This window comes from Terrapene carolina, unplaced genomic scaffold (assembly GCF_002925995.2).
Source record: "Terrapene carolina triunguis isolate 2854851 unplaced genomic scaffold, T_m_triunguis-2.0 Scaffold227, whole genome shotgun sequence".
NCBI classification, from domain to species: domain Eukaryota; kingdom Metazoa; phylum Chordata; order Testudines; family Emydidae; genus Terrapene; species Terrapene triunguis.
The window spans coordinates 1954527-1964947 of NW_020664578.1; the positions used below are offsets into that span (position 1 = coordinate 1954527).

The 10421-nt window shown below is 46.0% G+C and overlaps 1 long non-coding RNA gene across 1 annotated transcript; it reads left to right on the forward strand.

Annotated features, from left to right (window-relative positions):
* Window positions 1–543: 543 nt before the first annotated feature.
* On the forward strand, window positions 544–10171 carry LOC113407589. The gene is made up of 3 exons (XR_003370023.1): window positions 544–703; window positions 4133–4220; window positions 9886–10171. It is a non-coding gene; the product is annotated as an uncharacterized LOC113407589 (long non-coding RNA).
* Window positions 10172–10421: the final 250 nt, after the last annotated feature.

Consider the following 10421-nt stretch of genomic DNA (forward strand, 5'->3'; position numbering starts at 1 on the left):
GAAAGAAAAGACGAACAACCCTGCTTTCCGATGACTCCCCGCTGAAGGATTCTCTACATGAGCCAGACTTGGCAGAGCTGCTGGGGTGGGGGATGGGGGCAAAGGAACTCATGTGCTATTTGTTCAATGCAAAAGCAGAAAACCCTTGAATTGATTGCAATAACCCAACCTCCCTTTCCCCCAAATCTAGAGATCGGGGGTGGTAGAAATACAGTGCTCCCTTTTCTTATTGAAATGAGGGGTGACTTGGTGGAAGGGGAGCATTGAAAATCGCTTTTCAGCTCCAAGCCTGCAAAGCTGTTTTCCTCCCTCCTTCCCCTTTCTTCCCTTTGAATCAAACCAGATGTCTCTCCCATGAAATGAGATTGCATGAGCTCACGCTGAAGAGAGACAATGCAGAAAGATGCAAGACCCCATTGAGCCACACTACACTGCAGCTTTGGCAGAGGCGACGTCTGCCTCTCTGGCTGGAGGGAAGAGTGTGTGTGTGTGTGTGAAGGGGGGTAGAGCCTTGTTACTGAAGCAGGAATTTGCTACCCCGCACTGTATTTTGCATTATTTCCTCTCTCTCTCAGATCCTTGCAACTAGCTCTCTCTCTCTCTCTTTTTCTGGTTCTGCTGCGGCATAAGATCTCAGCTTGCAAATGAACTGAGCAGATGAGGGATACTGCACAAGGAAATGTCTCATCCAGTGACTCACAAGGTAAGGTGTTGCTACAGCTTTCTTTGCAACTTTGCCTGGACAGTTTGGGAGTGGGTATTTTGCGTCTTTTCCAACCAGCCTCCCTGATCCATGGCAAAAAGTCAGCCGGATGCTGCAACACCGTCAGATCAGACAGCCCAGCATGTTTTGTTTTGCTTAAACATATGAAATGATTCTGATTTTTGGTTCAATATTTCATGTTTATGATGCGATCGGAAAAAACCCAAGTATAACAAGAACAAAAAAGCCACCGGGTTATATTTAATGCATCTTGTTTTGACCATGATTTTAGAATTGTGTAATGTGTATGTATATACATATATGCATACATATAAACTTACACGCATCACACACACACATTGTATACATAACACATGCGTACTCATGTATGAGACATGAACACTACATATAATACAGGATAAGTCTATATGTGCATTTATTTAATATAGATATTCATATACTCACACGCAATCATGCGTACACATGCACACATGATCTATATCAATTACACAAATGCACACATAGACAATGATATATAAAGAGAATAAATTATGTGAGTATATATAGATATGTACTGTGTATATGTATGCATAATATGTGCATATATTTGTGTGTGTAAGGTGTGTGAGTGCGTATATATAGTGTGTGGGCATACTTAGTATGTATATTTTTGGGTAAAGTGTGTGTGCGTACACATAATACATATATATAGTTGTGTGAGCATACACACACACTATAGCTTTTGGGGTGAGTGACAGAATATATATATTTGAAAAACAATGTACTTGTCTTCTAAATTACAGCATTCAAGAATTGTTTTTCACCTGGTCAGAGTTTGATCTCTTTAGAGAAACAGACAGTGGTGCCTTGTCTGTAGGTATCACTTCATTTTAGGGAGACAGTTTCTCTTGCAACTCCCATTTTATGATCCACCCTATAATTCAGGAACAGAACTGTGACCCCTAAAGCAATGAAAGTGAGGGGGGAGAGTAATTCTGATGTTTATAGGCTGATCTTGCAAATACTGGCTCACTCAGGCAAATAGCCCCATTAATGTCAGAGGGGCAACTTGCAAAGGGCTCTCTTGTTACTTACTCACATGAGTAAGTGTTTGTATAATGAAGTGTTTATTTACTCCTTCACATGACACAAGAACTAGGGGTCACCCAATGAAATTAATAGGCAGCAGGTTTAAAACAAACAAAAGGAAGTACTTCTTCACTCAACGCAAGGTCAACCTGTGGAACTCCTTGCCAGGGGATGTTGTGAAGGTCAACACTATATCGGGGTTCAAAAAAGAGCTAGATAAGTTCATGGAGGATAAGTCCATCAATGGCTATTAGCCAAGATGGTCAGGGATGCAGCCCCATGCTCTGAGTGTGCCTAACCTCTGATTGCCTGGAGCTTGGTGTGGATGACAGGGGGATGGATCACTGGATGATTGCTTGTTCTGTTCATTCCCTCTGAAGCACCTGGCATTGGCCACTCTCGGAAGACGGGATACTGCGCTAGATGGACCATTGGTCTGACCCAGTATGGCCATTCTTAGGTTTGTAGGAAGGGCTACTATGCTTGAAAATCCAAACTGGGATTTGAATACAAATAGGTCACGCCAACACCCAACATGCCTTTGAGTTTGATGGGTGTTCAGAATCCTGATCTGGATTATGGTGGAGCAGCAGCACCGCCATAGTTGTGGTTACTAGTTTACTGTGTAACAGCCAGAGGGGTAGGGGTGCACCTTAACTCTGTATTTCCTGGTTTTCAGAGATTTAAGCATAGCTGCATACTTGACGTTCTGGAAGGGCCTGGGGCACTGCCAGTGAAACTTAACGTTACATTAACTAACTTTTGGGGCAGCGAATTTAGATCCACAATTTGGCCCTGATCCTGCAAGCTGCTCCCTGTGGTGGGAATATCTGTGCCCACGTAATGCCCCAGTGACTTCAGTCAGACTGCACATGGGTGCAGGGGGTCTACCCAGGCAGAAGAGTGGGATTGGGGTCTGAGGGTACAGCAGCTGGGAGGTGTAATGCCCAGCACGGGTAGACACTTACGCCACCTCTGCTCGAGCTAGCACCTAAAAATAGCCATGTAGCCCCAGCGACACCTCGGGCTAGCTGCCCAAGTACAATCCCGCCCAAGTACAATCGCACCCAACCACCCAGCTCGAGCCACAGCCGCTCGGTTATTGTTAGCTCACTAGCGCGATCAGCGGTAGAGCAAGTACATCTCCCCATTGGCAGTCTGGGAATCACACCTCCCAGCTGCTGTGTGTAGACATACCCTTAGTGGCTTGTCCCCCTAACCCATGCCCCTCTGCCCCCTCTAGTTGTGCCTGAGCCACATGTAGAGGTTGATCAGCCTACTACGGTCTTGGCTAACAGAGCTGGGTCTGTCAGCTCCAGCAATAGCGGCTCGTGCTTTAAGAACCAGAGGTCTGAGGCTCAAACCCTGAGCCACCTACAGATGCAGCATTACATCCCCACCTGTGGTAGCTGGTGTTCATACAATTCATTTGGAACATACTGCTCTTAAACCTGTTTGCTTTGTAGCATGGGCTGACAGCAATAGAGATCTTGCAGTGACCGTGCTTTCCAGACAAGGATCCCAAAGTGCTCGGCAAACACTCGTTCATTAAGCCCCCGTGTGAGATAAGTAAATATGATCTGTAAAGGCCTTAATTCAAAGCTCAGTGAAGTTATTGAGGGTGCTGAGCGCTTGGAAACCTGACCTTGAGCTTTTGGGGAAATCTGCCCACTTTGAAATCTAGTCAGTTTTGAACATTGGTGCAACAGGGATTGCACTTGGCCCTGAGTCTCACTGCCAGCTTGTGTGGTTTTACAACTACATTTTCTTATTTAAAGAACACTATGTTTCTCTCCCCTGGACCCACACAAACGAAGGCCTCAATCTTACGATACAGCAGTGGAGGTGGCTGTCGATTTATTTACTGTAGCATCTGAGCAAGCTCGCCATCTTTAATATACTTCTCCTCCTGTGAGGGAGGGCAGTGTTGTTATTCCCAGTTTACAGCCGGGGACCTGAAGCAGAGAGAGATCAAGGCTTGGATCCTTAAAGGCATTTAAGCACCTCATTCCCAATGGAAGTTAGACACCTTAATATTGATGAGGATCTGAGCCTAATTGAGACTCACCCAAGCAGTCTGTGGCAGAGCTGGGAATTGTATTGTGGCCTCTTAGGTTATGTCTACACTGCAATAAAACACCCATGGCTGGCCCGCATCAGCTGACTCGCTGCACACTGCAGCATGAGCCTGAGTCAGCTACATGGGCCCACCGTGGGTGTTTTATTGCAGTGTGGACATACCCTTCCGCTGCAGGCTAACAGCCTGACCACTAAACTATCCTCCCGCTCTAAGGCTTGCTCTACGCACAGTTTTAATGCCAATTTACCTATTTCCATTAGGGGTGTGATTTTTATGCCAAAATAGCTAAGGGATTAAGGAAAACCCTGAAGCCCATCTCAGATCCCGACGACTTTCAAGAGAACGCAGGTGGGGGTACAGTTTGACTGCACTAATCCTTGTTTGTGGAATTGGGGTAAAAAAGGAAAGCCAAGAGCCAGATTCTGATACCCCTACACACACTGCCCTAGTGCAGTGGTTCTCCACCAAGGGTCTGGGGCCCCCGGGGGGGCCGTGAGCAGGTTTCAGGGGGTTCGTCAACATAAATCAGAGAGCAGGGCCGGCGTTCGAAGCCCAAGCCCTGCCACCCAAGCCTGAGCAACTTAGCTTCGCGGGGCTGCCTGTGGTGTCGGACCCCGGGCCATTGCCCTGCTTGCTATCCCCTAATGCTGGCCCTGGCTTTTAATCTACTGGATATGCAGAAAAACAGTCGTGGCAAAGGTGGGCCGAGGAGTTTTTATAGCATGTTGCGGGGGGGCCTCAGAAAGAAACAGGTTGAGAACCCCAGCCCTAGTGGACTGTACAGGAGAAACTGTGAAATTGACTCTACACACAATGCTGTCCAATGGACAAAGTTAAACAGCAAGGAAAGAGAAAGTCATTTTGTTTATCCTCTAATCTTGAGTTTTTCTCAGCACCAAAGCAGGTGACGAATCTTCAGCCAGTAGCATGAGCCTTAAATTCATGGCGTCCCTTTAAGTAATTTGGCCCAGGTCACATAGTGAGTCAGTGGCACAACCAAAAATAGAACCCAGGTGTTGTAGCTGCTCCCAATTCCTGCAACCTGTAGACCAGTGTTTCTCAAGGACTGGTCCGTGGACTGGCGCTGGTCCCTGAGATCTCCCTGACACAGTTTAGGAAGGCAGCAAGCCAGGCTCTGGTATCAAAAAGGTTGAGAAACACTGGTCTTGAGAACAGTTACTTCCTGTTAGTAGTATTCTCATCTTATGCATTGACGTTTTATTTATTCATTTAGGTATCTGCTTTTTCTTAATTTTTTGCCCCTTGTGGCAGAATAATCTGTATTTAAAAAATCCTTCCTCTGCTCAGATTTAAACTGGGGGAGATGGGTTACCTCCCTTTCCCCATTCCGCAATGTCGCCCTTAGTGCTCTGGATGAAGAAGGATGTTATTACATTTCATTATGTATTATCTCCTTTCAGAAGATGCGTTAATTGTTCCTTTCAGTCAGGGAGGCTGTGGCATGCTTTCTGTTGAGGCTAGTTTTAGTCACACGGGAGAGATTGCAACAAACTACCACTGCTTTCTTGTTGTGCGAGGTGCTGTGCAGAACCAGAACAATGGGATTCGGATCTCTGACTCGGGGGCTCCTAGGATCTACAGCAATAGTAAATAAATAATATTAATATTAATACTAATTACTATTAATTCGTGGTATTAATAGTTAATGTTGCTATTAAAATTAAATAATGATTAGTGATTGTTGATTAGTAATTAACAATTACTCCGAAGGGAGCAGTGGAAGTTACATCTCATGAGACGTTTAAAAGCAAATAGAACAACGCCTATAAACATGGTCATTGATGGGGACTGAAGTGGTGGCTGTCAGCACCCACAGAGCCCTATGACTTGAGCTAAAGAGCTTTGCTAGCAGTCACAAAGCAGCAGGTTCTTCTCCTTGCTGGCCCAGCCAGCGTGGGCAACATGATCACATGCATTTAGGCTGAGATGTTCAAAATCTCCCTCAACCTTGATCCAAAGTGACCGGTTACCTAGAGAGGTGGTGGAATCTCCTTCCTTAGAGGTTTGTAAGGCCCGGCTTGACAAAGCCCTGGCTGGGATGATTTAGTTGGGGATTGGTCCTGCTTTGAGCAGGGGGTTGGACTAGATGACCTCCTGAGGTCCCTTCCAACCCTGATCTTCTATGATTCTATGAGATTCAGTCTCTCCGGTTCATTCATTCCTCAGCCTCTGTGCTGAGACAGCTAACAAGGAGGACAGCCCTCACCTGGTGTGTTGGTGAATCTGGCGATGTGGGCAGTTGTCTGCTAGGAATTAGGCTGAGACCCAGCAAACTCATTTCAGAGAGGCTCCTGATGTCGAGCTGTTAAGCGGTGCCGTAAGCCTATAGGTGAGGTGAAACAATGGTCCCCCAAATGAGAAAATGCCATTGTGTGCACAGTTCCAGAAACACTGCAACATGACTAAACTCACTGTTTAAGTTAATTTCAACACCTTAATGTTGAGTTCATTGGTCAGAGCTACCAAAAGACAATGTATTAAAAGATTTTTATTGGTTTTACATGGGCAAGTTTTGTTTGTTTGTTTTTTCAGAAATGATGACGCTGTTTAGCATATGGAAAAAATGGCAAAGATCAACATTGTGCAATATACTAAAATGAAATGTTTTCACATCGCATACTCCTAATTGTCAAAATATCTCCGAAGTAATTATAATAGTTTTCTGTATTTTCAATTGAGATTTGCTAACTAGATCAGTCTCACGCTGAAGGTTGTGCACCCGTAGCAGTAGATTGCGTGCCCATGGTTTGCACTGAATAGTGGGTAAATATAAATGTTTGTGAATTCCTAATGTAATGCTTCTCTATTTGTAAGCTTTTGTACATGCAATGTATCATCTAGTCTCCCTGGTAGAAGGTTTTCATTTGTAATTGCCTATGCCTGTAGTACTAGCCTTTGAAATATTCTTGAAACTAGCTTTTTAATTCGATGACACTCATGCACAGGTCAGTATTAGTGTTAGAAATGACAATACACAGCTTCATATTACGAATATCCAAAAGCTAGGAGAGAACAAAGTGGCCTAACAAGAAGTAGTGAAGACGAAGTCCACAAGCAAGTCCTCGCTTCGGCACTGAAGGGGGATGAAGAGTATGTTACAGCCCTTACTAACCATTCAATCAACCACACAACAAACCCACCTGGGCCTGAAGCACATCCAGAGGTGCTTATCAACATATCTAGTGGACTGCATGGAACATCAGATGTACAAGAGGCTCTAGTGAAAATAGCAGATGTTGGTGAAGAACAAATGGAGAGACTTGTGAGAGGTGCACCTGATTCTGTTGGGACATGTAGCTCCGTTAGCCCCATCAATAAATCTGGCATCAGAACACTTGCTGACATGGCCAAGAAGACCAAAATTGAGTCTGGCTAGGGAGGGACAATCACAGCAGCCATCAATCCAGCAATTGTTTTCTGCAGAGCCCTGTCCTTAGCAAGATGCAGAGGTAAAGTTTTAATGGCAATGGTTCTTAGGTGCCCAGTAGGACCTGTACCTATGTCCCTTTTCCATGCTGATGGAACAATGAGAAGAACAGATAAAGCTGAATTAGAGCATCAGCTGTGGAAGCCTAAAGCTGAAAGAATCCGTGAGGTAAGAGCCTACAAGAGAGAAACCACACTGTACATCCGAGTGGCCATGGCTGTCGCGCAAATGATGGCTGGAGACATATTCCATGCATTCGATGAATTGGCTGTTGAGTATTTGAGGCAGAGTCTCCGATTTCGCGGCTTGTCACTGATTAGTGGGGAAATGGAAAGCAAATGAGCATGACGTTTCTAGGACATCAGCGGTGATCGGGGCAATTGGCAACACAGGTTGAACTGCTGGGATAGCACAGGAACATAAGCGTTACCATCCCAAATTAGGCCTGGGGTCCGCCTACCTAGCCCAATATCCCGGACCCAACAATGGCCAGCACCAGCTGCTGCAACACAAGGTGCAAGAGCGCCTTCATCTCGGGATAACCTGCCTTCTGCGGATGCTTCCTCCTGACCCCACCAGCTAGAGGGTGGTTTATGCCCTGAAGCAGGAGGATTTTCAACCCTTCCCAAACGCTTGAGGCCTGATTCTGCATCTCCCTGTGCCTTGCGTAGTCATTTACACCAGTGCAAAGTGGGGGCAGGGTGACAGCGTTTCACGCTCGCTTTGCACTGATGTCAGTGACCGTGCGAGGCTCAGGGCAAGGCAGAATCAGGCCCCGAGTCGAGTCAAGCCTGTGATAAATCTGGATGTTCTCATTATCCAGATAAATGTCTGATCCCTCCTGACTCCTGCTACTCTCTGGGCTTCAAAGGCACTGAGCGCAGGCAGCAGACACCCTGGCCTTGTGCTCCCCTTTGGATGTGCCATTCTGCCCCAGCATACACATCTCTGCACTGGATGAGCGGCTCTCTGGCTGCTGCGTTGCGCTATGTTCTAATTAGCCGTTATTATTCATTATTTTTGCCAATTATTAATTATTCCTGTAGTGATTATTTAATTGATCACTTTAATTATTGTTTGCTATTTTTTCCTGTATTTGCTTCCCTAGCAACGCAAAGACGCTGGTTAATTTACAGACACATAAAGCCGACAAGCTCCCTGCTCCCCCAAAATGCTTATGATCTAAGCAGATCTGTCAGAGGGGTGAGCTGGCCCTTAAAGACTGCTGAGGCTTAGCTGCTCTGTGTTGAAGGCCAGACCTTCCCCTGTCATTACACCATCAGGGCATTGCCCAGAGATCCCAGGGTCCACCCTTAAATGCTGTGGATCCCCGGGATCTGCAGGAGAGGGGAGAGCCATCAGCAGACAAAATCCTGTACCGTTGTATCTGCTTCCCCACCCCGCACACACCCATGCGTGTGGATAACTTTGTAATTTTGTTTCAGTTTCAGGTGCGCTGGCTACATGAGACAGCGTGGTCTAGCATTCGAGTGGGTGGGTTCTACTCTCTGGTGCGACCATTGCTGGAATACTGGGTCCAGTTCTGCTGCCCACAATTCAGGAAGGATGTTGATAAATTGGAGAGGGGTCAGAGAAGAACCACGAGACTGATTAAAGGGTTAGAAAACAGGCTTTATAGTGGTAGACTCAAAGAGCTCAATCTAACAGAGAGAAGGGTAAGGGCTGACTTGATTACAGTCTATAAGTGTCTATCTGGGGAACAAATATTTAATAATGGGCTCTTCAATCTAGCAGAAGAAGGTTTAACATGATCCAATGACTGGGAGTTGAAGCCAGACAAATTCAGACTGGAAATAAGGTGTCATTTTTTAGCGGTGAGAATAATTAACCATTGGAACAATCTATCAAGGGTCGTGGTGGATTCTCCATCACTGAAACATTTTAAATCAAGATTGGATGGTTTCCCAAAAGATCTGCTCTAGGAATTATTTTGGGGAAGTTTTGTGGCCTGTGTTATCCAAGAGGTCAGACAAGATGATCACAATGGTCCCTTTTGGCCTTGGAATCTATGAATCTCATCCCACCTACTTCAGGAGAGTGGGATGTAGTGGTTAGAACATGAGCCGATAGGTCCTGGGCTCTATTCCTGGTTCTGGTGTGGAAAGCACGGTCTAGCGATTAGCGCAGGCAAGTGGGAGTCAGGACTCCTGGGTTCTATTCCTTGTTCTGCCACTGACTTCTTTTGTGACCATGAGTGAATCCTGTCCCCTCTCTGTGCCTCTGTTTCCACACCTGTATAATCATACCAGCATCCTGGGAGGATAGTGGGCTAAATGCATTAACATTTGTAGGGACAATCTTTTTGTTCTGTGTTTGTACAGCATCTAGCACCATGGGGTCCTGGACCGTGACTGGGGCTCCTGGGTGCTACGGTAAGAGAAATAATAAATAATAATAAAAACAACAGTAATAAAGTGCCATGAGATCCTTGAACAAAAGCCGCTGCTGTTAATTATTTTATTGTTCATAGTTAGAGTGGGAGCCTTCAAAGCTTTTTAACAGAGTGTTTCTGTCTCCCTTATATTTTCTGCTCTGTTGCAAAAGGGGAAGTCAGCGATCTGGAGCATCCAGCAATTCCCGGGACCAGCGCTGTTGTTTGACGCTGGCTCTGGTACAGAGATCTGCAGCGAGATGGTGCGAGGATGCCTGTTGTGTCCTGGTTGCTCGCATGCAGGGAGAACTCAGATCCTCCTGCTTCTGCTGAGATGGTACCTGTGCGCCAGACAAGACACCCAGCAGCTGCCAAGACCACAGGTGGGGGTCTGCGCTGCGACAGAGCATCAGCTGTTGGCAGGAGAGTTCATGCCAGCTCCGTGGTCCCAGTTTTGTATTACAGGTAGGCTAATGGCGGGGATGCTTTTCATGAGGGGGTGTGTTGGAAATTGAGCTGTTTTCTGCAATGTGCATCTGCTGGCGCTGGGAATAGAACCCAAGCTTCTGCTCTAGCTACTAGAGAACACTCCCCTCCCAGAGCTGGGAATAGAACCCAGGAGTCCTGACTTCCATTGGCCTTGCAAATGAGGTTTAGGTTCAGTTTGCCTATTTACTTCTCTGATTCTGCAATTGATACGTATTTATAG